The sequence below is a fragment of the Gallus gallus genome, chromosome 4 (assembly GCF_016699485.2).
Source record: "Gallus gallus isolate bGalGal1 chromosome 4, bGalGal1.mat.broiler.GRCg7b, whole genome shotgun sequence".
Lineage (NCBI taxonomy): Eukaryota > Metazoa > Chordata > Aves > Galliformes > Phasianidae > Gallus > Gallus gallus.
In genome coordinates this window covers 60,998,610-61,024,012 of record NC_052535.1, presented here as the reverse complement: position 1 = coordinate 61,024,012, position 25,403 = coordinate 60,998,610, and the positions used below count along the sequence as shown (strand labels likewise).

The following is a 25,403-nucleotide window of genomic DNA, read 5'->3' as shown; positions in this document are numbered from 1 at the left end:
AGCAGAAAGACCTATCTGTCAAATAATAGCCAGCTGAGCTTCACAACAACCAGAATGTAGATTACCATTACAAAAAAGGAAGAAGCCAAACTCTCTGTTCTTTAACAAGAAGTAACTGTTATCATCAGTTCCTTTATCAGAGGAAGATAAATTCCCTTTTAGGTCCATTTGCCTACTATGGAGTTAGAGTGCAATCCCAGCTGTTCCTTACAGTATTATCAATTAGGGAAATTAGATGTAATTGCTTACTTCGAGGTGCTAACTCTTGTTACACTGTCTAAGGGTCCTAACTAATGGCCATCAGTATATCTTAGTGTTGAAAATTACAACTAATCTCAAAAACAGTGAACTTTTGTGGGGCAATTTTAGGAATCTCCATTACACAGAAGTATCATCATCCTATACTCACACCATGAGATAGCACTGTATTCATTATTGCAAGAATTACATCAAATGAGTGATGCAGCCACCATCCAGTTTGCACTGGCCAGAACTGCAATGCATGTATCTTAGGACTTTAAAGGAGTTAAAAAAAAAAAAATCAGACCTAAAGTTTATGGTTTAGCTAGCTGCTACAGGTGAAGGAGATAAAGAGATTTCTTTCAGGGCTGGGTGTATGTGCTGGGGGGAGTGGAGCAGAAAAAAATTCTGCCTCAATCTGACATATTTCTCAGGGAGTTAAATTGCTCTCAGAATTTTAGGAAATATCAGAAAAAAAACACTCTTCAAAAATCCATGTCTTTATCATTGCCTTACCAAGTAATGAAACAGGCACTGACTAAGCATGTTGTGAATATTTGTCTTTCCATGAGTCTATTAAACCAGTGCAAGCAAACCAGACACATAATCTTGAGTACTCTTTACAGTCATATAGACTCAACTTGTCTCCAGCTGTTGCGTACTCTGTATGGATATGGTATTCAGAGGGAACCAGCCCAATCTAAATTCTCATGCTTTTTGGACACAATATGTAACTTTGAAGCAAAAGAACAATTTATTGCCAGGCAAAATCTGAATGGCATTTTATAGATCCCCTGTGAGTCTCGAATATCCAAGAAGATTCTAATAGGTTCTACTTGCTCTTTTTCCTCTCTCATTTGCATCTCCTACAAATTAATGTGAGAGAAGTATTAAGAAAACATCTCTCTAAGACTTCAGGTTCTGTTCTGAATGTTTTTATACAGACCAGAATGAGTGAAAAGGAGACACCGTTTTTCTTACTGTTATTATTTTAAATGTTGTTTTTAAATTAAAAAAACAGCTCACTTTGTCAGAAAGGTATCACCTGAGCATTTACTACTAAGTAATTATAACTAAATAACTCCTCAAAATTCTCTTCGTCTTTACATTATTTGTAACAGAATCTACCAGGCTGAACTAGGTCATTTGCCACGTGTCTTAGAGTTAGAAGGACAAAGAGCTTGTGCATCTGAAGTTGGAAATAATGTTCAAGATACATCTCCACAGGATCATTTTTCTGCTGGCTTCCTGTCTTTCTGGCCCCTGACTACTGGTGACTTTGCCAGTGCTTAGCCTTTAGCCCTTAGTTTGGCCAGATAGCAACTGTATAGGAAAAATACTTTCAAGCAGGAAAACCTACTGAGGATTAACCTGTACATCACTACACTAGTGGCCGTCAAGATCATTCTTCCTGTTCTTCAGTAAGACTTAAATAAAATTATTCTCTCTCTAATCAACTGTACAATGTGGTGGTGTCTGATTGGCTCAAGTTATGTCTTGAGGAAGTCATACAACAGAAGGAAGAAGGCAGTATTTAAATGAAGAAGAAACCAATATTTAAATTCAGTTTTGATCGTGGCTAAATAGTCTCCTTAAACACAGGATCTCCCACTTGCATTCTGCATCCCCTACTGCAAATGAAGGGAAAAGAACATTCTGAGCATATTAAGGGATCAGAATCACTTACAACTTGAGGCACTTAATTCCTACCTAATAGGTTAAAAATATATACATGTAGCAGAAGTGCTAAGTCATGGCTTGAAATAGTCACTGAGCACCAGATAGGAAGGCAAGGTCAACCCAGAGAAGCTCAGGTGCATGCAATGTGCCTGAGTGATTGGAAGCAGTGCAGTCAGGATCCACCCCTTTCCAGACCTCATTTAAGGGTTGGCATTGGAGGTGGCTTATGGGAGTTCCTTGTATACCTAAGGCTTTCTGAAGGTAAGCAGGGTCCTGTCCCTTCCCTCCTTTTATTTCTGTGTCCACAGCTGTTGCCTTTGAGCAAATCCTTACTTGCTGCAGCGTAGGACCTTTCTGTTCTGCTGTTATCGCTGTACTTTTCATAGCGCTACAAAATATATATTACAGCATTAAGATGTATAGAGCCTTAACAAACATCTCTCTTATCTTTATTCAAATGAAGCCACCTAAGTGGAATGAGGCTCCATAAAACAGCAGATAATCTAAGAGTGTGATGATCCAACACCAAATATGACTGTATTCAGATTACACTTAACTTCTTTAGGACCCATTAAGAAGAGTCACAGTTTCTACCTGTTTTGCAAAGGTGCTTTTCCTTGACTGAGAAACTGAAGGGCTGACACTTCCTTGTTTTTTTTTCCTCAAGAGGGCATTACAGTAAATCAAACTAAGAATGCAAATCTCCCAGTTAACTCTGTCAGGTAGGTTGTATGAAGCTAGACTGGCTAATTTCACCTTGTTTAAAAACTAGTAAGTCCCTACAGCAGGAGACCAGCCCCTAGGAAGCACATAAGTATCTTTTCCTCAGGAATAGGGTGGAAAAGGGGAGGGTGAGAGGAGTGGAGGCAAACTCATCCTTATATAGAGGCTCTGAAAGTCTGAAGTCTTAGGAAGCCTGGAGGAGCTGTTGTAGTAGTAGCTTATCTGAAAAGACAGATTAGCAGCTGTGGCAAGAACAAAAAGATTAGGGATTAGATTTATCACATGAGAAGCATCCAAGGAATGGGATCTTGTTTGCTGGCTTCTGCATTCTTTCAAAATGCTCAAACAAATTCAAATACAGATGATACTTGGTATTCACAATAAGTAAAAAAAATCTTCATTCACAGAAGTTTCAATATTTTCAATGGTACCAGAAGCTGAAATTCCTTTTCATGAAAAGGACAGTGTTTCCCAACATTGGATGGTATGAATTTTTTTATGAATACTCCTTACAGTTCCTAGTAGTAAAGACTGAGTATTTCAGGTTATATAGCTAAACCTTCATCTGTATCATCTTTTGTTCAGCTCTTCTGAAAGGAAAAGAATGTTTACCCCTGTGCATGAGTTTTCCTGTGGAAAACAAATTAGTCAACGGTCACAGCCATTATTAATCACTTGAACTTTGCTGGTTAACTTCTGATTTACAGTAGCTGAAGATATTCATCATCCAGTTATTTATTTATGTTTAAATACCAGTGAATGTGTGTTATCTATTCCACTGAGCCTATCAAAGTGGGTGACTGACTTATAAATAAATAAACTACCTTCAAACAGGGTAGGTAACAGTGTGCTGGACTTGTGCAAAATAGTTTCAGACAAAAGAGTATATTTGGAAAGGGGATAAAAATTGAGTATTGAGAATTCCAAATTTGACTTTTATCTTTTTCATATCAAAGAGCACATGAATTTTAACTAGATCTCAGGCCCAAAATTAGTATTGCACTACCAGACAGAATTGGAAACTTTCAGGGGTACAAGGGAGAAGCCTGGGAATTTCCACTCTGATAGAACAGCAGTTATTACAGTAAGGAGTGCAACATTGGATAACTATTTTTTTTTCCCTAAAAATTTTGTCATATACTTAATGTATGCTGATGCTAAGAAATCCAACGGTAACTTGAGATGCCAATGCATTATGTCAAACAGGTATTCCCTGCAGGTGTCCCATGAATGGAATTGTTAAAGGAGAGGTTGGATGGGACTTAAGGGTGACCTCATGGGAGGTGGAACTAGATGGTCTTTGTGGTCTCTTCTAAATCAAGCCTTGCTACCATTCAATGATAACTGCAGCTAGCCCATAGCAATTTGTTCCCATTTATCATCTGCTTCTTCAAATCAAATTAAAATTAAATACCTCACCCTACTCCTTTTCTGTGTACCAATAAGTACTTAGAGAATCTCATCCATCTCCATTCTTTTGGACAAAGGAAGCCAAACAACCGGTAGTTTCTATTTGTATGGCATACTGTCTGTCATTCTGATCTCCTAGGAAGGTCTTGAGGCAAGGATTTGTTTTGAGCTTGTTTTTCTTGAATTCAGCTGAGCAATGTTAGCCAGAAATTGTCATAACATTTTCATCATGCTGCTTACAGTACCATTAATTCCTTGTTCCTGAAAGCATATGAGATCCTGCACCCAGGAAATTTATTAGTAATTCTGTCCAGTACAATAACATCTCCGTATGACCCACTGTTGTTTCCATTTTCCCCTTTTTTTCCTCTCATACTCCCTCTTTTCTTCAGTGAACTTGTATTGTACTTGCTAACAGTTCCTCTTTATAATGCATCAAAAAATATTTCCTTTTTAAGAAAAATGTCATGTCTGCTTGACACAACATACCTTCACCAACATACCTCAGAATTTTTAATTGCTAATTAAAGATCTCAGTTTCAGCTATACATCTCTAAGATATATACTGCTACAATTCCAATACACAGATATGATTTAATACATGCTCTGAAAATCAAGGAGAAATTAGACCCTGACAACAGTATGTGTTGTAACATGTGCACTGCAGTACAGTCTACCACATGGAAGAAGGTACTCAGAGTAATGAATTCCTATAGTAACAGAGGTATCCAAAGTCAGTTTAGGGTACTGAGATGATCTGCTAAATCACCAGTGAATTCTGAATTATAACCGTCTTGAATTTACAGGAATTTCTTTAGTAAATGTGTGTACATATACATTTAAACACATATTTTTGGTACTTACAGGGGTAAGTACCAATGATAATGCCATATTAAAGCAATTTCTTCATGTCAGAAGAGAATTTATCCTAAATATATCCACATAAGACTGCATGCAAGGGGGGCTACCTTTCAAGCCACTCATAATAGTTAGGCTAAAAATGTTGTGCTGAGGAACAAATACATGCAATTTAGCAATTCCTAAATTAATTTTTCCAAAGATGATGTTTTCACTTATCAGTCAACTTTTGTGCTGTGATACAGTATCTGAATATTGAAAACGGCAGCTGGACTATAACTACAATTTATGAAGCAGACATTTAAAACACCAAGTTTGATTAGATAAATTACTGCTGTTATCTACAGTTCAGACATCTATCAGGCTGTCAGTGCTTATATTCAGTCATAAATAGTTCATGCATAAAATTCACACCAGTGACTGCTGACTGACAAATAGAATTATTAACATCTATACATCACAGTGTGAGTGAATGCATAATTTTTTAGGTGATTCTATGAATCATTAATAGCAGTAACTAATTTTCTACATGCTTTCATTTTCATCTTGGTTCTGCACTGGGGATACTTCCTTGGAAATAAACACCTCCTCATAAGGAAAATAATTAAGGAGTACAAATAGATCTCTGTTTACAGCAGAAATGATCAAAATAGACCAAAAGCATTTTGTTGGGAGTCTATGTTCAAAAACAACACTGTTCTTTAAATGGATGGCTAAATAGAATTTAAACTGCTAAGCTGAATTGCTTTAAAATATATATGAATATCCCAACATTAATGTCTGACTTCTTGATATGGAAAACAAGTACTCTTCAGAATGCACAATAAATCTCAAGTATGTGGTAATTAGAACACAGAGAGAGAGCTTCCGCACCTTTTTTTTTTTTTTTTTTTTTTTTTTTCCCCCCTGATTTGTAAGAGGAAAATGAGAGTTCTTTGTATTCCCCGAAGTTGTTTGAATTCAGTTATGACTCCTAGTGGCATCATGACCATTGACAGTGTGCCCACACATTTCAGCTCTCCTTTCTTGGTACTGCTTTGACATATCAGTATTAATCTTTTCTGCATTGCCCTCCATATAGTGTAAAGTACAGATCTATTTGATTTTCAGAATCTACTAAGTTGTTAAAATGTCTATTGTGTAAATATGTGTAGGTATGCTGCCTTCACAGAGGATTTAAAAAAAAAAAAAAGTTGAGAAGTAAGCCAGTTGATAATGATAATTAAAATGCGTTTACTGAAAGCTAAGAACAAGCAAACAAAAACCTCTCAGTCAGAAGCAGATAAAATTTTCCTATTTAAAATTATATCTTATACAAAGGGAACTTGAAAATAGGAGAGATACTTTACAATAAATTGTTTTAAAATAGGAAAAAACTAACAATTCCACAATGGTCAACCCACTGGGATTCAAGTAAACAAAGCTGTGAACAATAAATAATGATCTCTCCCCTTCAGAATAGAAATTAATAAAACATGGAATTTTATGGTCCTAAATTGTGATAACAAATAACTTAAAAACAGTATTTTTAAAAAGATTTTTTTTGGTTGCCTTATGTATTTTGTGCCTTTGCCATGTACCCCAGGCAAACTTTTCAAGTCAGTGTTCTTGTCTTCTGCCTCCAGCACTCAGAATGCAAGGACAAAGTAGCCAATATCAACCTCTTAACAAAGCCAGGGGAGATACAACACAGAAGCTTGACCCTGGTCTCTAAACAACAATTTGGTTTATGTCCAAGTACGGAACAGTCCTCCAAGTATCAGAAAACTGGATTTACAGTTTCAGCTCTGAATAATGCAGCAACAGTTTCTGCTGTCAGAAAGCTGGAGGCTGGGCAGGTTGAATTAACTTAAAGATGGCAAAATGGCAGCTCTGTTTTGAAACTATCCTCTGCTTTAACTGATGGAGGATATCGAGGTGGAAACATGGTTTGTGTTTCAAAAAATCAAAGACAGAAAATTACAGTCCCCTAAAGTACTACAGAAGACTTTATCTCACATTCCTTGGTGCTTTGTTTCCTTCTTAAAGTAAATTCATTAAGAAACTGAAACAATAAATCTTTTTTTTTTTTTTTTTTTTTTTTTTTTTCCCCTAAGAAAAGCTTAAAAATATGAAGTCTGGTGGCTCAAAACCAGGAAGGAAAATATATGCTTTGAAGTTCACAGTATTTGTAAAGACCTGAGTCACGATTTTTAAATGCTTGAAGTTGACAGTAATTTATTTAGTTTCTCATAAGAATGAGAAAAGGATAGAATAAATGGAAAACAATCGTTCAACTATTATCACATAGACTTCTGAAGGTATGCTATGTGATGGGTAGTCTTCTCACATCAAAGTGTTTTTTTCCCCCTTAGAAGGAAATCAGAACTTTTGATCAAGTTCCAGAGTGAAGTAGGTGTGTAAAGATGTTTGCTGTGTTTGAAATTTTCACAATCTGTGTATTAAGTAAAAGTACTGTGATCTCATTGAGCACTGCAATACCATCATACATTTGGACAAGGCTGAGCAGAGTCTCTGCCTCCCTTCATAACAAGAAGCCTTTTCCCTCATTTTGTCTTCACTTCATGGAGGAAGGAACCTCCGTCTTCAGGGATGTTCTTCACACAACTGCAGAGGCTGAATATGCATGGTGACTCTGGGATCTTCTCCTTTTCCCCAGCACCTCTGGGAGTGGATTATCTGCCCCAGCAGACAGCCAGACCACCAGAGGTCCTGTGGCATTTCACTGGAAAAAGAGGACTGCCACTGGTGGTGGCTGAAAAGGGAAGGGGGAAGTGAAGTAAGATTTGCTTAGAACTTCTGTCCTTCTACTTTTTTTTTTTTTTTTTTTTTTTTTGTAGGAAAGTACAAAAATGGTATATTCATCCTAAACCTAGAGAGAAGTGGGATATTGCAAGTGTTCCAGAGCTAGGGGAGAGCTGGCAGCATGGGATACAAGACTCAGACAGCATTCTGAATAGGAGCTATAGTGCTTGACTGCCTGTGCAATGCTTTGTTCTAGTATTGCTTTATGGTCCAACAGTCAATTTATTTATTTTATTGGGTTTTTTTAATTTTTCCCCCAGTAAATTTCAACTTCACCAAGTAACTTCCGAAAAGAGCTCCTAATAAGTATGACTTCTGAGCCATATCTATAACCTGCCAGGATTGTATCTACATCAGCGTTTTAGTACACTTCAGCCATGCTCCTCTGAAGTAAATCTTCCAGTTATCACTTCCTGTGTTTTGGTTTATGCTGCAAAGCAGAAAATATGCAAGAACTTACTTCCTTTTTGAAGAAAAGAAACTGAATGGCTCCCTCCAGGAGCAATCATAATACTCTCCAACCAGCAAGAGACATTCAATACGCCAATCTACTAGCTGCTAATTGAATTGGTTTGTCAGCAAATCTACACTTACTGGACTGTATCACTCATCAGTGTATAAATATGATACATCTTATATATCAATATAGCTGCTATGTAGCTTGTATACAGACTTCTAGACTGCTTCTTTGCTGAAAAGCTGCTCTTGCACTAAAATCAGGCATGATTATCATGAGATGGTACATTCCGTGCTGAAAGAGGTGGGGGAAAAAAGTTTTGTATATAATTATATTCTAGATAAATACTTTTAAATAGTATTTGAATTGTTTTCTTCTAATAAAGTGAACCAATCTGAAATACTACATTTTGAGAACAACAAAAAAAAAAATCCCATAATTATTTTTCATTACTAATCAACTAGAAGCTGACTAGGAAGAGATGTAACAGACGTGTTTTCTTTTGCACCAGATAAGGATGTGAAAATAGAAATGGTTAGAGGGCAGGTATTTCAAGCAGTCAACTGTCTTGCCAACTTCTGTTACTCACAAAGTAGGAATTAGGGTGCTAAGATGGTCACAGTCTGTTATTTCTTTACCAGATCTGTAAATATTTTTTGGTTCTTATGTGCCTTCTGATCTTGAACCTTCAGATAACACTTTTTTTGCATTTTAAGCTTTTATTAGTTAGCATGAGACAGGAGTCGTCTTAGGTCTTATTTATCAAATGAAAGTGGATATCTTTAATTCTAGGATCTGCAATTTCACAAAATAGAAGCAAATAAGAAATTCAAGTAGTGCAATCCTCATTATACAGTCACAAAGAGCAATCAGCCAGCATGCTACAGCAGCCTAAGCAGGAATTTCTACAAAACCTTTCAACACCCACTCATTTCATTCAAAAATGATATTGCTTTAGAACCTTATACCAGGTGTTCATTATCAGGCTAGATTCTAAGAAAAGAACAGACTCCTGGGAATCAAAAGCCAGAATGCTGTCAACAGAAAAGCGCAGTAAAACTGTGTATGTGTACATATCTATTAAAAAAAAAAAAAAAAAAAAAGAATATACTAACTTGTTCTAGCAGTTCTGTGGATAGTTTTAGTGAAAATATTCAAGATCAAATATTCAAGAAATGATTACTTATGTGTCTAACCAGGAATTTGGAAATACACAGTCCAGAATTGTACTTCAAATTTTTATATGCAGCAGTAGGTTCTCTAAGCATGGCATGCAAAGCCAGGTCATTATTGTTCTTTTGCAAAGAGCAGGCATCAATGTTAAAAGCCTTTGCTAGTGAAAATTAAGTATAATAACCCATCAGTGGCTCTTTTTGGAATAATCTGATTTCAGGTACTGTCAATTGATCTAACACAAACTGGGTTATACAAACAAACTGCTGTAGTGGAGAGCTGATGCGAAGTCAAAATTGTGACTAACACAAATAACATCTGTGACATCCAAAGCAATAATGCTGCTGCAGTTAAGACTAAAATCTCCATTTCCAGCCCAATTTTCCACTTCTAAAGAGGTGAGCGTTAAGGTTAATCACAGAATCATCATGAAAGCATAAAATGGAGCAAGGATTCTGGGGTACAGATTTTTGAAAAGAATCAAATGTTTCCAAAAGGACAAAAAGAACGCTACATAATTTTGCAGCTGTGGAAACTCCCCAAGCACATTCTAATTATTGAATAATTATCTTTTTAATTTGTAATATCAGACTCACAAATATGACACTTTTCTATTGTCTCATCAATCCATCAAAACAATCTCTTTATCATGCCTCAGATGTAGGCTGAAAAACATAGCTTTTAAAAGTATTAAACCTACCAAAATGAACAAATATGTGATGAAAACGAAAAGAATAACAATTTGAATTTCACAACAGAACAATTTACTCATAATTTTTAGAAAGTTTTCTCTCCTACCACTTGGAATTTTTTAACTGAGAAGAGCTTTTTTAATTTGAAAACAGGCTTTAGTTTTCAGGGCTGTTTGTTATCTGGACAATTGAGAGACGCTGGAAGTCTACAAGAGATTGAAAGTATAATACAGTATTCTGGTGAGTATTCCTGAGTTTAATTTTTAAAAAATCTTTAGGTCTTTGTTGTAAGTCAAGTAAAACAGAATAGCTTTTCAATTACTCATTGCAACCTTTTCCAAAGCAAGGGTAGAGCAGGCATCACAGGAAATCCACCCACACATCAGCCTTACAAGTTGGTTGCATTTCCAAAGCAACTCTGTTCACTGGTTCAATGCTAAACATCCTGCTTTCACAGGCAAAATTGTGCAGTAGTCAGAAATAGAAAGCTGAGTTTAATGTTGTTGTAGTTGTAATGGTTTAAGATTATTATAAAGACATTTTGTAGGAAGAGATAGTATCTTTCACAGATCAGCAAACTTTTCAGTCTTTGGGAATTTAGGACTGCAAATTTTCAGAATTTTATATAATTTTTAGTGAAACAGAGTTTGTTTGTTTTGAAGGAAAACTGGAATTTGCAAGTTATACATATCTAAGAAAAAATCAGCCTGAAAACTAAACAATTATTTCTCATACTCTTCAATTTGCCACATACAAATATTTAAGAATAAATAATAGATTTGGAAAGGCTTGTCTGTCTTCTTTCTGCATCTGCTTACATTTGGCTCCTCTTTATTTCTACAGCAACAAAACTCTTCTGGCTGCATCTCTTATTCCAACATTTGATTATATATATATATATATATATGTCTTCAAGAACAAGGACCAAGCACATACTACTTAAAACCAGATCTGAGTTTGTTTTCCTGATTTGATTCCTTGAAGATGACTAGGTAGAATTGGTGAATACGAATAAACTGTGCAGTTTCCATCAACTACATCTGTGATTCTGACAAATTTTATATGAAAATAACTTTATATACTTCAGAGAATGCATAACACTTGGGGTCAGTGTATCTTCTTCCTCTCAGACTTGAGAGTCAATTAAAAAAGGATTTCTTTTAATCTAAGTAGTAGAATTCAACCATCCATCACAAATATCCACCCCAACTGTTCTGCGTTTCCAATGAAAATTTTAGAAGGAATTTATTTTCTGACCAGGGGAAAGGAAGTTCTGGGGATGCTGAAAGAAATGATAGAAGAGAAGACAGAAGTCAAGACCATTATCCCTAGTGGTATTTAGATATTTTTTTTTTGGGGGGGGGGGGGGGAGGGGGAGGGAAGGAAGAAAAAAAAAATAAGAGGTCTGTTTATGACACACATTAGTAGTTTTGGGAGCAGGAAGTAGAATTCCAGAATGCATACTGACAGGATTATTACTAGATTTTACAATAATGTTCTTTTCTACCCTGCATGCTCTGGAAAGCATAATTCTCAGCATACCTTTTATATTCAAGCACGTCTTTCTATGTTCTGGGAAAATTATATTATGACTAAATAATATGTAAAAAGACAAGACTTGACTATCCAATTTGCAAAATAGAAACACTGACTGATCCAACTGAATAATTAAGAGGATTGAGTGTGAGTTTCAGTCATGTTTAGGTACTGTTCTGCAGCTAGTAAGACCTGAAGACTAGACTCAGTTTGGTTGAGCAGGTATCCTTTGCCACTTGAATGCCTGAGGATATTCCACAGCTGCCAGGAAAATCAGGTGTTCACGTGCTCAGAAGCCCCATGCCATATTCAGCTTTTTATGCCTTAGATACTTTACAGATGTCTTAGGTTAGCCCTGGCTGGTTGCTAAGATTCCTGGGAGTTTCACATTCCCCAGGTGACATCTTTGACATGCAAGCAGCTAGTTGTAGTTAGATCATTCCAGTTTTAACCCTGCAAACATAGAAATGAGGTATTGAGTGCTGAGGATCAACACAACCAGCCTATTGGGTGGAGCTCAATTTCAGCACGTAAGACTATCAGCATTAGACACCTCTTAAAAGTGCTTTCAGTGAGATTAGACTTCAAGAGGACATTAGCATTTCCAAACTTAAAATAATTTTGTTCCACTTCTGCATAAAATGGTTTACAGGTTAACAATAAGGTTATTAAGAATAATTTAGAGAATACTTTTAAGTTTAAGAACAAATGCAATTAAACACTGCTATAAGCTATGTCAATGTATCTCTACATTGTGTTTTGAAATCTCCAAATTGTCTGATTATTTCACTGGAGCTATCATATCTTATTCAGATGGCCTTTTCTGATTTTTTTTTTTTTCCTACAGTAAGCAAAAGTAGAAATTATTTTTAAAAATTCAGGAAAAGGTTACAAAACTTTAGTGTCTAGGTCAGAGAACTTAGAGCACCTGTTTTTGTAAATTCAGAACTTTAAATTTGTTTTTGACTACAGTACATTACCTGTATCGTGCTAACAAAAGAAAATTGCTCTTATCAAATGTTTCATTATATACACAAGACAAAATACAACAGGTCAGAAACAAAAGGTGCAATGAAACAACACTAGTCATTGCAGTATGTAGTGTTCTTGGCACAGCAGCTGTCTAACTTTAGTGTACCTTCTTTTCTTCCTGTCCGCAATACACCCATGAGGTTCTCAAATGGATTTTTTTTATAGTATCTTTCTGCAGATTAGTTGTAAGAAAAATGATCTTCTAGTCTACTATGACCCCAACTTCAATATTCTGTAAATCTGTATTTTAGGATATGTGATTCTGTCTCTCTTGATTTTTGTCTGTTTTTGCATTCCCATGATAGGATGAAATTAAGAATTTTATTTCCCCTACTGACTCTGAAGAATCTGAATCTAACAATGCTTTTAAAAGAGATAATTGAAAGAGATAAAAATCTCATGGCTTTCTTCCACTTGCTTTCTAATATTAAAAAAAAAAAAAAAAAAAAAAAAAAGAGGAATTTTTGGACCTAGGACTGCAGTGTCCTAGGAAGAAAGTCCTACTTAAAGTAACACAATTCTATTCATCACACTATTGAAGTAATGATCAAAAAGAAGTCCTTGGGCCTAAAACAAGTGTGTAAAAATGAAATGAAAATGATAATTAAAAAAAGTTTAATACCTCTTCCACCATTCAGCAACTGTGCTATCTAAACGCAAACCCAGCACTTTATAGGAAAAAGAAAAAGAAGAGTGAGTTAATTTGGTAATATGACACAAATATGGCCAAGTTAGAGCTAGTAGGAGCATTACTACATGCACAATTCTGAAATATTTCAAAGGAGTCTTGTCAAAAATAAGAAAATTTTCTGATTGGCAGTGCAAATTTTTTCTTATGCAAATAATATTGAGTCTGTTGAAAGCCAGCAGTGTGCTTCTGGAGCTTGGAAGGCCAATGGTAGAGGGTCCAGAGGAAGGCTACAAAGATGATTAGAGGGCTGGAGCACCTCCCCTATGAAGACAGGCTGAGGGAGCTGGGCTTGTTCAGCCTGGAGAAGAGAAGGCTGTGGAGTGACCTCATTGCAGCCTTCTAGTATTTAAAAAGGGATTATAAACAGGAGGGGAGTCAGCTTTTTTTCTCAGATAGACAGCGACAGGACAAGGGGGAATGGTTTTAAGCTCAAGGAGGGAAGGTTTAGATTGGATGTCAGAGAGAAGATCTTCACAGAGAGAGTGGTAAGGTGCAGGAATGGGCTGCTCAGAGAGTTTGTGTATGCTCCATCCCTGGAGGTATTCAAGACCAGGTTGGATGGAGCCTTGAGCAGCCTTATCTAATACCAGATCTGGAAGTTGGTGGCCCTGCCTGTGGCAGGGGGATTGGAACTTAATGCTCCTTGGGGTCCCTTCCAACCCAAGCTTATGGGTCTATGATTCTATGAAAGCATAAAATAATAGGATTATTTTATGTAGCAGACCAACAAAAAAACACTTATCCGCAATACACCTGGAATTGTCTCAAACACTTGTAAGATAAGGCTGTTACAAAGATAATAGGCTAGCAGCTGAAGGAACTGGTAGAGGAAGTCCTGTGGAGACAGGACAGCCTTGCTCTGGCCAAAACCCTCCTGTTCAAGTGGAGTTGTTTAAGTGCAGTTTTGGCTGTAGACCTGTAGACAATAAACCCTTTATAACTAGCAGGCATAAGAGGATGCCCAAGAGAAGCTCAGGGGGACTTTGAGACTTCAGTACTTTGGAACTTATGATGAACAATCTCACGAAGGATTGCTCATTTGGCTGGACTAATGCTGGGACCTAAAGAGAAACCTTGCACTTTGCTGTGTTGAACCTCATTAGATTCACCCAGGCCCACCTTTGAAGTCTGTTGTGGTCCCTCTGAATGGCATCCCTTCCTTTCATAGTGTCATCCACACCACTCAGCTTGGCATCATCAGCAAACTTGCTGAGGGTGCACTCAATTCCATCATCAATGTCATTGATGGAGATGCCAGTTATATCCAAGTATAAAACGAATCCTATTTTATATTGGAATAGTTAACAAGGAACATATACATTCGGGCATCTAACTACTACAAAAAGCAAATTTTATTTATAAGCATACTTAATACTCCACAAGTTATCAGAATATTTATTGAAGGGATTTCTTTTTACACTACCCATAAAATAGACCCCAAGGCACAGTGTGGATGATATGACTTTTATTGTGAAGAAAATTTTAAATAAGAAGGGTATAATGGTATTTTTTGTTTGCTTGTTAAGGAAGGGCTAAGCCAGGAAGATATTTTTTTCCTTCAGACTGTAAAATTCTAAATAGAAAAACAAAAAGTTTAACCTAGAGCAATAGCCACTAAAATGCAATTTATAGTCAAATTACAGTGACGAGGGAAAAGAAAAATAATTCTATTGCTGTAGTCATGGTTCTAAATTGCTTACAGCAGTTGCTACCACTTTGGAATAACTTTTATTTTTCATTACTTGAGGACTGGAGAAATTATGCATGGCTTTAAAAATAACCTAAGCTCAACCTGCCATCAAATGTCCTAAACACAATTTAAGTTTTAACTCTTCCGATTTGCTGTTGTTTACACTTCTGATTTAGTATCATTTGTCTTTGTCCTAGATACACAAAATACATAGGTCTGAAAAGAGCTGCTTAGTTGTAGATGGAGCTATTATTCGCAAGAGACTGGGAAAGAGTGCTGCTCTTCTACTGCTCCTCCAACCTCTTGCCCCTCCAGGTGATGGGAAATCGTCATTGCTGACACACTGGTTCTTTTTTTTTTCTAAGCACATTTAGTCTCAAAAATGTAATCAGTAGACACATCCAAACATCTAAATGGAGTTTGGAAACATTTAGTTTCTGATGGCTTGCTGAGCCCCACAGAGAAGTGTGTCATTTTATGCAAGCAGCATGTCAAAACCTGGGAAGGAGTTGGTGTTGGCTGTTCCCAGTGTAGATGAAAGTCCATATTCCTTTCTTACATGTTCTTAAGTAGTGTGCTGATGTCTTTATTTTGAGCCAGAAACAAAACGAGTTACAATCCAGGAGAAAGGAAACCTAAGTACCAACTCTTCCTGAGTTTATGATATTGTTCCCTCTTCCCTAATTTCATTACCTAAAAATCTAACACAAAAAAATTTAGTAACACCTATCTTCAAAAAAGTCTCTTTATCACTGTATCTATACTACGTTTACATTCTATTTATAAAATCCACATTCTGAAAGAAAATAAACTAAGTTATAATGCTAATAACAGTATAATTAACATGCAGATATATTACCTGAAATTCATCAACGCTGGAAATATAGGGTATTAAGTTTAGGTATTGCTTACACAGGAATACTATTGTATTTCTAGAAATTCATGAGTTGTAGTTCATTTAGTATCTCTACATCTTTTAAGTTGCAGGGAAGATAATAAATAAAATGTTAGAGACATGCAGATTAATCAAGGATGCTCCTTCCTGTGAGAGCCATGCAAATAATGGACAACTGTAGCTTCAGGAGAAACCTCCTTCAAAAATATGATGCAGGTGGGAGATGTCAGCCTACATTTCATTAGACATACTAACTATCACCAGTTAATGAAGTGCGATCCTCATCACTTTATATCCCTACTTAATGACACTAAATTATTTAAGATGATCTTGATTTAGCATTACTTGCTGATGTAGTTTTCTTAACTTATTCACAGCTAAATTGTGATTCTAAACACATTGATGGTTTGGTTGTTACTAATTTGTGTTAACTTCGCTTTATTGACAGAAATATCCAAGTTTCAGATTTTACTATTAAGGTGGGTTTTTTGTTTTTGTTTTTTGGTGGACATTCCCACCATACTCTTGTCTGTCAAAAAATGAGAGAAGATAACTTCCACTAATGCATTTACTGTAGTAGTGAGGTGCTACACATTCATTAACTAAAGCATGCACTGATGACAGATGTCAGCACAGCCTCTAGTGTCTTCAGCAAATGCACCACTTTGTCTTGTTAATAATGTCTCCAACTTGTGCAGAAAATTTGATTTAAATGCAAATATCTCTCATTTTTCAGCTTCACCTTGGGGAACAATGTCAGAGACCTTTTAGTTTGTAGCTCTGCTGTTTATGAGAAAAAAATCTGGTGACACTGGTAAACTTGGAAACAAAGTGTAACTCAATATTTTTTAAGGAAGATGGTTGAGCTGCATTTGCATACTGCATGTGGTAGGAAAAAAGGGAGAATCTAGAATACTTAGCTAGTATGTTCATAGTTATAGTCCAAAAAGAATGAAGCTCAAGACGAAAGTAACTATTTTCCCTTGTACTTGTAAATTAGAAATATTCATATTAAATCCCCTGTCATTTTGGTTTCTCATTAATATATAACATACATACAAAGGCATGCATAGCACAACTCTTGATATCCTGGCCTGTATCTACTTATGCTAAATGTTAGTGCATTGTGATTAAGGAGGTAAAATTCAAGAGAAATAATTTATGATATTCAAGTCAAAATCTCAGAGAAATTTTATTGTCCATCATCTTCCCAGGTGAAAGACATGAAAACAAATCATGATCTATCAATAAAGTCTTTATCTTTTCAGCATCTAGAAGCCCATAAAAACCAAAATGTTTTCAGGCTACAATTTCGGACAGTACTCTCGTGTTCTTCAATTTCATCTTTTCTGCTATAAAATTATCTGTGGCCAAAACATCTATGATCAGTAGACCACTTAAATACTTAGAAAACACATGTACACATAAAAGTAGGAATGTTTAGTACATTGTCTATACTGATTCCATTCCTGTTCCAAGTCAAAAAAGTTTGACTTGAATGTAGCTGATTTCACTTGGGAAAATTAATAATTATTATTACTCATAGTGGTAATGTGAAGATTGTAGAACAATTTGTATCATCATTTCACCCAAATATTCATTACAGGCAATTCAGTTGCCTCTGGAATAACATTCCTGAGGAGAGAATAAGAATATTACTTGGCTGCTTTGCCTAATTCTTAGACATTAGGCAGCAGAGAGGAAGACCAGAAGAGAGAGGACTGCTGCAGTTTTCTAAGCAGAACAGCAGCACACTCTATCAAGAATAGAAAATGCAAAGCATTTAGATCAGTGAAAGAAGATACCTTCCATAGAAAAGAATGATGTCATCTTCCATCATTCCCAAACTGGAATATATACAAGTTTCTATGAATTTGAACCACTAGTCAAAACTCTGGCTGGTACCTCTGCCCAGGCACAAAAGAGATGCATGTCACCTTTGCTGTCTAAGAATATCTTCCATTGGTGGTCATGAACTGTGTCTTAGAAACTTCTTCAGATAAGCTTTTAATTGATTATAGATGGAGATTCGTCTGAACTAGGACTGCAGGAAAAAAAATAACTATCCTAACACCTAAACACTGCAAAGAACTCATTATGAAAAGATCCTGAGACCTTTGGGTCTGTCCAGAGAGCAGTGTTTTGTGATGAAATTTTAGCGTTCATTTTGCCATTTCAATTCAGACTAGAAAACAGAGATATAGTGTCTTAATGAATTGCGAAATTGCATTTTCTCCATTTTTGAAAACTGAATAACTAAATATTGAGGGGAAAATGTCAACTCTTAAACTTCAAATTAGGGTAAAATAACATGTTTTGAAGTCTTCCAAGCTATATACATATATATATATGCACTGTTCTAGTTACTGCCCTCTGTCACAGTGTATTTGCTTTTTCATTAGGACATTATCTGAGAAAAGAACAGATCTATGAATTGTATGTAATTCTCTGTCCTTCTTTGAACTCTTGAAGTTCGAACTTGGGACTACCATGGGCATGATGAAATAAATAGTGCTCATGGTAACTAATTTTTCAACCATTTCCAGCTGAAGGGGGATACTGCTTTACCATCCCTTCCCTTCCTAAAACTTTTTAAAAATAAATATTGCATCCTGGCTTCAAGAAGTGTCCTACAGAAAATAACTTTTACTCACCCTCTTTGGAGAATCTACAGTACACCTGACTGAAGAGAAGAGATAAAATGCAATAAACTATACATGAGAAATACTCAGTTGTGAATGAGTACTTATATTTCTGAGCAGACCTATAAAGAGAGAAGTGGACATTTTATTTTTGTTCTATTTTATATTACAGTGGATAAGAAATTATGACTTGTCAATTTTGTCACCAAGGTAGACTTTATTTTTCTGTTATCTGTGTGAACAGAAAGTAATATTACCCTGCAGGATGTCACTTTGCTGTTATGCAAAGTCACTATTCCAAACAAAACTCGGCAACATAATTTTCCAAGCAATATTTCCAGTATTTTCAAAATAATAGGATTTAGTTTTTATTGAAAACATATCTCGCTGAAGTACAGAAAAAGTTAACCTGTAAGGCTGGCAACAAACAAATGAAGCTATCTATCCATTTTCCTAAACTCATTAGCACTGAAGAAATCACAGTATACTCTGCATAAAACACTAATTACTTTAGCCTTCAGCCAAGAAGTCAGAAAGGAGAACCATCTTCCCCAAGCTCAGGAACAGTTCACTTCTATGAGTGAGAAGTCATGGATGAACAAAAGAAGCCAGGCAAAACTCACATGTAAAAAAGACACCTTCCTTATGCAGGGAAAGCACATAAGAAGCAAAAGGAAGGCTAGGTAAAATAACAGTGCTGAATGGGGTGGGGCTCTGGTGACAAAGGACGTGGAAAAGGCTGAGCTCCTTTAATATCTTTGTCACTTCAGTCTTTATTAGTAAAAACAGGCATAAGAAATCCAAGACAACAGAGACTGTGGGAGAAGTCTGCAGCAAGGAAGTACTACTCTTGATGGAAGATTAAAGATACAGGGAGGAGTACAGAGCTATACAACAGAGAACAAAGTTACTATAGGGCAGCAAACAATGGGATAGGTCAGTCTTAGTGTAACCCTTAAATAGTATTTTCATGAATGAGTGGCAAAACCAAGAGTGTACTGACTAAAGAGACCAACTGAAATGACCAACATGATATAAGCATTACTACTTTACAATATTTGAGAATGTATCTAAAGTATGCTTCTCAAAATAAAAAAAAAATGAAAAATAAAAATGTGGACATGGTGATGATGGGTTGATGGTCGGACTAGATGATCTCAGTGGTCTTTTCCAACCTTAACAATTCTATGATTCTAAGATGTTGGCATACAAAGCGATTTCTTTAAAATAAGTACATATTATTTGTTTTACTGATTTTTACTCTTTGCAAGAAAACAGCATTTAATCAAAATAATTCTTGAAGTTCACTACATGTTATGTTGAATATATAAAGGAAAGAGAATGCATTTTATTGTTTATCCAGCATGTAGCTTACTGTGCAAAGTGTTATAATATTGACATAATAATCTGTAAATTTCTCGATAAACACACAGCCATACTGAGAAATATTATCATTGTATAAATATACCATAGATATACCTGAACATAAGGAATTTTGAATTCGTGCAGTTTTACTGTCGTATCCCAAGTAAATAAGAAAAATGTTTATGTGACTACAGTTACCAACATAAACCATCTCCAAATACTTCATTTCTCGTCATAAACATTCTGAAGTTTTAATAAATATATAACAGCAGCTTTGCATGGAACTCAGCTAGTTGGGTATGCAGTGATAACTTTCATGATTAAAGTACCTTCTAAAATTTGTTTTTGAGGGTGAACACAGAGCAATTTACAGTCTATCCAACAATTTACTGATGAGCTGATTCCTGTAGAATTATGATGTACAGTATTAAAAAATGCATAACATCTAGAAACATATTCAGCTTTCTAACAGAACTACATGCCTAAGGTCACTCTCTGGCTAGTATTTAAGGGTGGAAAGAGATAAAATATTCCTTCAGTTTGCTTGCCAATTAAAAACCTTGCACTCAGAAAACTATTAAGTTCAACTTTTGAACATACTTTTTGTTAAAATAGCTAATAAGATCCATGTGTCAATGCAGTACTAGGAAGCATGCAAGTTTTGCCTGAGGCTTGATATATCTTTCTAAGAGGAACGTTTCCCATGCTTAATGAAACAAGAGATACACAGAGGAAATAATAGCTGAATACCAGAACTGCTATCACACAGTCACTCAGGCTGCAAGCAGGAGGAAAAAAAAAAACAAAAAACAAGCAAAGTTTCATGAAAGCTCTTTTCCTACATTTTGTCATGGAAAAAAATAACTGAATAAATAAATCACAGTTATATTCCTGTTATGCCTACAGCCAGGGTACATTTAAAGTAAACCCATCGAAGTAACTGCCCCTATAGTGCTGCATCTGAGCAATAGTACCACCTCCATTTTCAGGTGTTAAGATAATGTGAATAAGGGAAAATGTTCAGAATCTGTCATTTTCCCTCAAAAATCTCGAGGCCCCCATTTATTTTGTGTAAAAAAGGAGGAAAATGTCCTAAGTTCTAAGTAGTTAACTGGAATATATTGCTGTAATTACAGCAAAACAAATTAGAAACATTCATTATTGGTTAAGCGTTGTTACGTTGCTTGGAATATATTGCTGTATTTAAGGCAAAAAAAAGAAATAATATTCACAATTGGTAATCCTTCCTATCTCAATAAGTCTCCTCTCATGTAAGCTTTATCTATTTAATATTGCTCCAGCTACTACAAAATGGAGTATAACTTCTTCCCCCCCCTCCCCCCCCCCCTCATAAATGTTTTAATCAGCAAAATACTAAATAAATACTTGGATAAATTACACAGAGCAATATTACAGCTAAATATTTCAACATAAATGAATTTAAACTCTTTTTTTGGCATATTGTGAAAAATATCATTATTGTACATATAAAACATTATTTCAGGTTTTGTATACTTAGTTTTTCTTTCTAGAAGTGGTTACCAACTGGCAGGAGAAAAATTATGTGCTTTACTTAACTTATCTCAAGTAAGTCCTGCTGGTTCCATCAGACCATACAGCTTACATCACTAAGTATTGCCCATGAGCATTTTGTTTCTTCTGGTAAGCAATAACTTCCATCAAACATCACCAGCATATTATACAGACATACTTAACCATTGAAGTAATCATGGGTTTGAAAACATGTAATAAAAATGACATAAATTAAGATAGACTCTTTAAGAAAATTCTTAAAGAGTTGCTTGATGAAATTCAGGGAAGCTGAAAGATAAAATCTGTTAACTGTGATTCACCATTTCTGGTTTTTAAACTATGCCATGCATCCAATTACATTCCTACTGTGATAACTTCAATATCTGCCACTTGTGCTGAAAATCCAGACTTTCTTCCTAATTTGCTACCTTTAAAAAAAAAAATGGTATTCACAAAAGCAGTAAAACCTGCCTGTCTACTTCCTTTGGATTTTATTAGATTCAAATAGGAGTGTGAAGAGGATTTCACATGGGAGTTACACGTTTTGTAACTATGTAAATACAAGATTTAGAATATATATTCATAGGCTTTGTTTTATTCTTTAATAAGTGATCCTAGGTGACATCACCCACACTTCACTTTCTTCAGTAAAATCTCTCTTACAGTTTATATTTTTGTGCTGCTGTTTTGATATATCTTACTTCTTTTTATCCTCCTCCTCCCTTCTAGGGTCATCTCTCCCACTCTCATGAATAAATGCACATTCCCACAGAAAATCACTCCCACATCAAGAAAGAAAACTGCTCTGACTCATCTTGCTTACTGGCCTTACTGAAAGTCTTGAACTTAGTCTAGTAAAAATATGTAGGTTGCTCCAAAAATAATGCTTCCTATTTGTTTCCATGGAAACTTTTTTCATGGAAAAAAATGTGCTACAAGGAGCACAATAACGCTATTTGGTAGAGCACAAAGAGCTACAAAGAGCACTATAACACTACTTGATAGAGCAAATTCTCAGCTACAAAATGGATATTTTTCAACGTGGTCACCAGCAGTAGCTATGCTTTTTTGGCAGAGATGAACAAGGCCTCATGGTTTTTTTTAGTTTTCCCTTTGAAAGAAATACCCAAAACATATATTTTAATTAAAATCATAAGATTTAAATGATTATTGCCCATTTAACCAAGAAAAGTATTTTCTTGCATATGATTCACAGGGAAGTATGAAATAACATCAACCTTCAAGTAAGACAGATGTTCACGACATCTGGACAGCATGTCACCTTGGTATACTGTCCTTGGGAGGGAAGGACAAAGCAAGGTAAGGTGGGAAGCAAAAGGGAATAATTTCTTTCTTCCAGAGGTATTATAGAGTTCCATCTCATCTTTAACATTTACTTGCACTAAGGTGCAAATAAGGGATTATTTCACTGTGTGCTCACTGAATGTGTTTTCATTTATCAGGAGCACTGGCTAAAAATCTAAGAACTGTTAATGTGAACAAGATGAGCAGAAGTTATCTCATACCTGCAGCGTTTGAGGCACGGACTCAGATGTGAACTATCCAAATATTTCGTTGCAGGTTCTAACATCACTTATATATATCTCCAAACTCCCTTTTGTGACTTTCCATCCCCCCAACATGTCAACAGAACACTTAACAATTGTCTCCTTCACGTCTAGACACTAACTACCTATGCAAGTGCTCATCCAATCAATCAGAGCCACAAGTTGCTTCTATTCACGCGCCTCTTCTCCAGTCAAGGTCTCACGCCGCCTATTTGACTTCAGCTATTGTCTCCTGGAGACAGCCATTGTTCCTAGTGTTCTTCTTCCACACCCTGTCAAACTTGTTTTTCAGCCTCTATTCTATATGTTGTCTTGAGCCCCCACACATACCACAGCCCAAGGGGGAATTAAGAGAATACAGTGGGAACTGAGTATTCAAAGTATGTATTTTTGATAACATCACAGGCTGTCTCCTAGAACTAAACATAACTGTTTGATGAGAATTTAGGTTTTTCATATTTGTCAAATAATGTAATATGATGTACAAGATGTAAGATAATCCAAAGTGGAATAGATTTATTTAGAATTCTGCCAACTATGCACTGTGATGTGAGATATACTGGTAGTTATATCTACTTACTCAGTTACGACATCTGAATATTTAAGTCTTGACAGACTAATTGTATGAATCTAGACTGATGGAAAAGTACTTCCTTACCTTCAAAGGAACATATTTGGTATTTAGCAATCCAATATTTATTTGGAGAAATCTAGAAGCATAAAAAAATATCAAATCTTTGTTCTATCTATATAACATGTATGTATACATGTACAAAACCTAGAAGAAATTTCTGATTGGATATGAATTTTTCGATATGAGAAGGTTTATGAACTGAATGAGTTCTGCAAAGCTGCAGTTCTGAGCTGCAGAGGAACCAAGAATTATTTTAGCTACAGGAAATATTTGACATTCATTACTTATGGCATACTCCCTCAGTTCTTGTCCTTTTCAAAGAGCTCAGAAGAATTTGTATTCACAGTGATAGTCTGAATGACCCTACATGTAAAAATAAAATCATAGAAGAAACGAGAAAATAAATGTCTTGCTTTCTATGCATAAGACTTTTACAGTACAAGAAGCAGAAGTGTGTTCATGGATAAAGTGGTGCATAAAATAAGGGTTGTTGTTTTTGTTTTTTTTGTTTTTTGTTTTTTGTTTTTTTTGTAGCCATTGAGCATCATATGGCTCTACAGTTTGCTGCTTCCGGTACTAAGTTATTTTAATCTGGTAATCCTGAAAAGGTGCATGTAATTAGCATTATCTTTTTTAAGAGATTATACATTTTTCTCATACAGCTCCAGAAGGGTCTGCTAATGCAGCTATCTCTACACAGTTAGAAGGTTTATACTCATTTATCTCATGAGATATCTTTAATTTTGTATCATATATATTTTTTGAGTACTAGATGCTCCATATCACGTTATCAGTAAGTGCACAGATTACTCTGTGATCTTATTTTAAAATTCTAGTTTAAACACTGTTTCCAGCCCTTTAACGAGGTTAGGAAATGAGTGAATTTATTCCCCTTTAGGATCTGAAACTCAATAGCAGACTACAAATGCCAAAAATAAAGGCCTAAAAACCAAGACTTCTGTGGGACATAGCTGTGAAAATGCTTACGTTACACGTATAAAATGTGATATATGTTGAAGCATTAACTGAACTGAGGTTGTTTCTTTCACCCTACTTGATCATTTTAAATATACGTATGTAAAAATCTCATGGATGTATCTTTTTCTTTCACTTGTGTTTCTTGCGTATTTTAGTTACCAACTCATTAAAGCATGAGCTGCTTTCTTCTCTGCATTAGCATGACCTTGTCTATGTAGCAGACATCATATTCTGATTTACTAATATCATTTGCAGTTTCCAAAGCAATATAGCAACATTTGCTTTGATTAAATTATTATTGCTTACAGCAGTTACAAATCAGACTTGGATTGTGACTCCACAACTTCTTTAATAAGCAAAATTTCCCATAACTAGTATCTTTCCAATTGCTGATGTTCTGTAAATTATTCTTTCCCAACTAAATGCTACATGCTGAACTAGCCAATGCACTGTTCCGAAAATCTGTAATTTAAAGATGCGCTGTCCCTAAATCACCACAAAAAGTTTATAGCCCTGATCACCAAGAGCTGTATATCAAAACACACTTGAAGATCAAAGGTGGCCCTGCTGAACTGCAGAAACTCTATGAGGAACTGTCTTGGCTATTGATTTAAGTGCCCCACATTCAGCAACAATTAAGAGAAATAGAGTGAAAATGTTCCTTTTAACTCACTGCCATAAACATAAACATGTGAGAAACTCTTCCTCGTTTTCCCATTGGCTGGGTACTCCAGGTTCACAATTTTATTTTTTACCTTTTTTTTTTTTTTTACTTTATTTTTTATTTTAAAATTTAACAAA

General features: G+C 35.5%; 1 long non-coding RNA gene across 2 annotated transcripts in view; it reads left to right on the top strand.

Moving 5' to 3' along the window:
• LOC101751736 overlaps nucleotides 1-25,403 on the top strand; it is a 129,834-nt gene that overhangs the window by 88,058 nt on the left and 16,373 nt on the right. Inside the window, exons 1-3 of one of the 2 annotated variants that reach the window (XR_006939224.1) lie at nucleotides 2,147-2,181; nucleotides 10,192-10,278; nucleotides 22,639-22,742. This is a non-coding gene — a long non-coding RNA (uncharacterized LOC101751736). Of the gene's footprint in view, nucleotides 1-2,146; nucleotides 2,182-10,191; nucleotides 10,279-22,638; nucleotides 22,743-25,403 lie in introns of those variants that run through there. The other variant, XR_001466354.4, reaches the window with a different exon arrangement.